Source organism: Lepidothrix coronata, unplaced genomic scaffold (genome assembly GCF_001604755.1).
Source record: "Lepidothrix coronata isolate B3197 unplaced genomic scaffold, Lepidothrix_coronata-1.0 Scaffold614, whole genome shotgun sequence".
NCBI lineage: Eukaryota > Metazoa > Chordata > Aves > Passeriformes > Pipridae > Lepidothrix > Lepidothrix coronata.
The window spans coordinates 12,293-17,212 of record NW_016690794.1 but is presented as its reverse complement, the minus strand read 5'-3'; the positions used below and the strand labels follow the sequence as shown (position 1 = coordinate 17,212).

General features: G+C 48.0%; 1 long non-coding RNA gene across 7 annotated transcripts in view; it reads right to left on the bottom strand.

Annotated features, from left to right (window-relative positions):
- The window catches only part of LOC108510293, a 28,150-nt gene that overhangs the window by 10,944 nt on the left and 12,286 nt on the right, over window positions 1-4,920 (bottom strand). The window contains exon 3 of one of the 7 annotated variants that reach the window (XR_001878781.1): window positions 1,631-1,659. The exons of 4 other annotated variants lie outside the window; for them this stretch is intronic. This is a non-coding gene — a long non-coding RNA (uncharacterized LOC108510293). Of the gene's footprint in view, window positions 1-1,630; window positions 1,660-2,415; window positions 3,405-4,920 lie in introns of those variants that run through there. 2 more of the 7 variants (XR_001878779.1, XR_001878777.1) reach the window with 2 other exon arrangements.

Here is a 4,920-nt window from a genome sequence, read left to right as displayed (position 1 = left end):
AAAGGGAACAGCAGCTCTTTCCACCAGGAAAAAAAGTCTGGATCATTTGACTTCAGGTGCAGTTGTTGGGGCAGCCTGAGCACAGCTTGGGTAGGAAGACCTTTCTGTGGTGGCACCTTTTGTCTGCAAGAATCTTCATTTGGATTCAGTTTTCCAGGAGGTGGGACCGGCCATTGCAGAGCAGGCCAGAAAAAGGGGAACAGGAGCTCATTCCACCAGGAAAAAAAGACTGGATCCTTTCGTTTTGACGTGCAGTTCTTGGGACAGCCTGGGCAATTCTGGGCTAGAAAAGACCTTTCTGCAGTGGCACCTTTTGTCTGGTAGGAATCTTCATTTACATTCAATTTTCCAGGAGGTGGGACCGGCCATTGCAGAGCAGGGCTGAAGAAAGGGAACAGCAACTCTTTCCACCAGGAAAAAAAGTCTGGAAGCTTTGGCTTTGAGGTTCAGTTTTGGGACAGCCTGGGCACCACTTGAGCAGGAAGACCTTTCTGTGGTGGCACCTTTTTTCTGGCAGGAATCTTCATTTAGAGTAAATTTTCCAGGAGGAGGGACCTGATGTTGCAGCGCAGGACAAAAGAAAAGGGAACAGCAGCTCTTTCCACCCGGAAAAAAAGTCTGGAAGCTTTGCCATCAGGTGTACTTGGTGCAGACTGTCCACTTCTTGTTCAGCAAGGGCTTTTTTTGGTAGCACCTTTTGTCTGGCAAGAATCTTCCGCTGGATTCAATTTTTCAGGAGGTGGGACCGGCCATTGCAGAGCAGGGCTGAAAAAAGGGAACAACAGCTTTTTCCACCAGGAAAAAAAGTCTGGATCCTTTGGCTTCAGGTGTAGCTATTGGGGCAGCCTGTACTTATTGGGCAGCAAGACCTTTCTGTGGTAGCACCGTTAGTCTGGCAGGAATCTTCATTTAGATTAAATTTTCCAGGAGGTGGGACAAGGCATTGCAGCGTAGTGCAGGAAAAAGGGAATAGCATGTTTTTTTTCCACAAGGAAAAAAAGTCTGAAAGCTTTGGCTTCAAGGTACAGTTTTCAGTAGCCTGGGCACTTCTCGAGCAGGAAGATTTTTCTGTGGTGGCACTTTTAGTCTGGAAGGAATCTCCAATTGGATTCAGTTTTCCAGGAGGTGGGACCGGCCATTGCAGCGAAGGGCTGAAAAAAGGGAACAGCAGCTCTTTCTACCAGGAAAAAATATCTGGAAGCTTTGGCTTTGAGGTGCAGTTTTGGGACAGTCTGGGCACTTCTCCAGCAGGAAGACCTTTCTGTGGTCGCACCTTTTGTCTGGCAGGAATCTTCAGCTGGATTCTATTTTTCAGGACGTGGGATCGGCCATTGCAGCGCAGGGCAGAAATAAGGGAACAGCAGATCTTTCCACCAGGAAGAAAAGTCTGGATGCTTTGGTTTTGAGGTGCAGTTATTGGGACAGCCTGGGCACTTCTTGGGCAGCAAGACCTTTCTGTGGTGGCACTTTTTGTCTGGCAGGAATCTTCATTTGGATTCAATTTTTCAGGAGGTGGGACCGACCATTGCAGCGCAGGCCTGAAAAAAGAGAACAGCAGCTCTTTCCACCACGAAAAGAAGTCAGGAAGTTTTGCCTTCAGGTGTAGTTTTTGGGGCAGCCTGGGCAGTGCTGGGTAGGAAGAGTTTTCTGTGGTGGCACCTTTTGTCCGGCAGGAATCTTCCCTTAGAGTAAATTTTCCAGGAGGTGGGACCGGCCATTGCAGTGTAGGGCAGGAAAAAGGGAACAGCAGCTCTTTCCACCAGGAAAAAAAGTCTGGAAGCTTTGGCTTCGAGGTGCAATAGTTGGGGCAGCCTGGGAACTTCTTCAGCTGGAAGACCTTTTAGTGTTGCCACTTTTTGTCTGGCACGAATCTTCAGATGGATTCTATTTTTCAGGACGTGGGATCGGCCATTGCAGAGCAGGGCTGAAGAAAGGGAACAGCAGCTCTTTCCAACAGGAAAAAAAGTCTGGATGCTTTGGCTTTGAGGTGCAGTTATTGGGACAGCCTGGGTACTTCTTGAGCAGGAAAGCCTTTCTGTGGTGGCACCTTTAGTCTGGGAGGAATCTTCATTTACGTTAAATTTTCCAGGAGGTGGGACCGGCCATTGCAGAGCAGGGCTGAAAAAAGGGAACAGCAGCTCTTTCCACCAGGAAAAAAAGTCTGGATCCTTTGGCTTTGAGGTGCAGTTGTTGGGACAGCCTGGGAACCTCTTGAGCAGGAAGGCCTTTCTGTGGTGGCACCTTTTGTCTGGCAGGAATCTTCAGCTGGATTCTATTTTTCAGGAGGTAGGATCGGCCATTGCAGAGCAGGGCTGAAAAAAGGGAACAGCAGCTCTTCCCACCAGGAAAAAAAAGTCTGGAAGTTTTAGATTTGAGGTGCAGTTGTTGCGGCAGCGTAGGCACTTCTTAGGCAGAAAGGCCTGTCTGTGGTGGCATCTTTTGTCTAGCAGGAATCTTCATTTAGAGTAAATATTTCAGGAGGTGGGACCGGCCATTGCAGCACAGGGCAGAAACAAGGAACAGCAGCTCTTTCCTCCAGGAAAAAAAGTCTGGAAGCTTTGGCTTTGAGGTGCAGTTTTGGGACAGTCTGGGAACTTCTTGAGCAAGAAGACCTTTCTGTGGTGGCACCCTTTGTCAGGCAGGAATCTTCAGCTGGATTCAATATTTCAGGAGGTGGGACTGGCCATTGCAGCGCAGGCCTGAAAAAAGGGAACAGTAGCTCTTCCCACCAGGAAAAAAAAGTCTGGAAGCTTTGGTTTGAGGTGCAGTTGTTGGGGCAGCGTCGGCACTTCTTGGGCAGGAAGAGTTTTCTGTGGTGGCACCTTTAGTCTGGCAGGAATCTTCATTTGGATTCAATTCTCCAGGAGGTGGGACCGGCCATTGCAGCGCAGGGCAGAAAAAAGGGAACAGCAGCTCTTTTCTACCAGTATAAAAAGTCTGGAAGGTTTGGCTTCAGGTGTAGTTGTTGGGGCAGCCTGGGCACTTCTTGGGCAGCAAGACCTTTCTTTGGTCGCACCTTTTGTCTGGCAGGAATCTTCTGCTGGATTCTATTTTTCAGGAGGTAGGATCGGCCATTGCAGAGCAGGGCAGAAAAAAGGGAAAAGCAGCTCTTTCCACCACGAAAAGAAGTCTCGAAGCTTTAGCTTTGAGGTGCAGTTGTTGGGGCAGCCTGCTAACTTCTTGAGCAGGAAGACCTTTTTGTGGTGGAACCTTTAGTCTGGCAGCAATCTTCATTTAGAGTAAATTTTGCAGGAGGTGGGACAAAGCATTGCAGCCCAGGGCAGAAAAAAGGGAACAGCAGGTCTTTTCTACCAGTAAAAAAAGTCTGGAAGGTTTGGCTTCAGGTGTAGTTGTTGGGACAGCCTGGGCACTTCTTGGGCAGCAAGACCTTTCTGTGGTCGCACCTTTTGTCTGGCAGGAATCTTCAGCTGGATTCTATTTTTCAGGAGGTAGNAAAGGTGCCACCACAGAAAAATCTTCCTGCTCAAAAAGTGCCCAGGCTGCCCAAAACTGCACCTCAAAGCCAAAGCCTCCAGACTTTTTTCCTGGTGGAAAGAGCTGCTGTTCCCTTTTTTCTGCCCTGCGCTGCAATGGCCGATCCCTCCTCCTGGAAAATTTACTGTAACTGAAGATTCCTGCCAGACAAAAGGTGCTACCACAGAAAAATCTCCCTGCTCAAGAAGTGCCAATCCTGCCCAAAACTGCACCTCAAAGCCAAAGCTTCCAGACTTTTTTTCCTGGTGTAAAGAGCTTCTTTTTCCTTTTTTTCAACCCTGCGCTGCAATGGTTGGTCCCACCTCCTGAAAATTTACTCCAAATGAAGATTCCTGCCAGACAAAAGGTGCCACCACAGAAAACTCTTCCGAGCCAAGCAGTGCCCACGCTGCCCCAACGAACTACACCTCAAAGCCAAAGCTTCCAGAGTTTTTTTCCTGGTGGAAAAAGCTGCTGTTCCCTTTTTTCAGGCCTTCGCTGCAACATCTGGTCCCACCTCCTGAAAAATTTATTATAAATGAAGATTCCTGCCATACAAAAGCTGCCACCACAGAAAAATCTTCCTGCCCAAAAACTGCCCAGGCTGCACAAACTACACCTGAAGTCAAAACTTCCAGACTTTTTTTCCTGGTGTAAAGAGCTTCTGTTACCTTTTTTCAGGCCTGCGCTGCAACATCCCGTCGGTTCTCCTGGAAAATTTATTCTAAATGAAGATTCCTGCCAGACTAAAGGTGCCACCACAGAAAAATCTTCCTACCCAAGAACTGCCCATGCTGCACAAACTACACCTGAAGTCAAAGCTTCCAGACTTTTTTTCCTGGTGGAAAGAGCTGCTGTTCCCTTTTTTGAGGCCTGCGCTGCAACATCCGGTCCCTCCTCCTAGAAAATTTATTCTAAATGAAGATTCCTGCAAGACTAAATGTGCCACCACAGAAAAATCTTCCTGCTCAAGAAGTGCCCAGGCTGCCCAAAACTGCACCTCAAAGCCAAAGCCTCCAGACTTTTTTTCCTGGTAGAAAGAGCTGCTGTTCCCTTTTTTCTGCCCTGTGCGGCAATGGTCAGTTCCACCTTTTAAAAAATTGAAAACAAATGAAAATTCCTGACAGACAAAAGGTGCCACAAGAGAAAGGTCTTGCTGCCCAAGAAGTGCCCATGCTGCCCCAACAACTCCACGTGAAGTCAAAGCTTCCAGACTTTTTTTCCTGGTGGAAAGAGATGCTGTTCCCTTTTTTCAGGTCTGTGCTGCAATGGCCGATCCCACCTCCAGAAATATTTACTCTAAATGAAGATTCCTGCCAGACTAAAGGTGCCACCACAGAAAACTTTTTCTGCTCGAGAAGTGCCCAGGCTGTCCCAAAACTGCACCTCAAACCAAAGCTTCCAGACTTTTTTTCCTGGTAGAAAGAGCTGCTGTTCCCTTTTTTC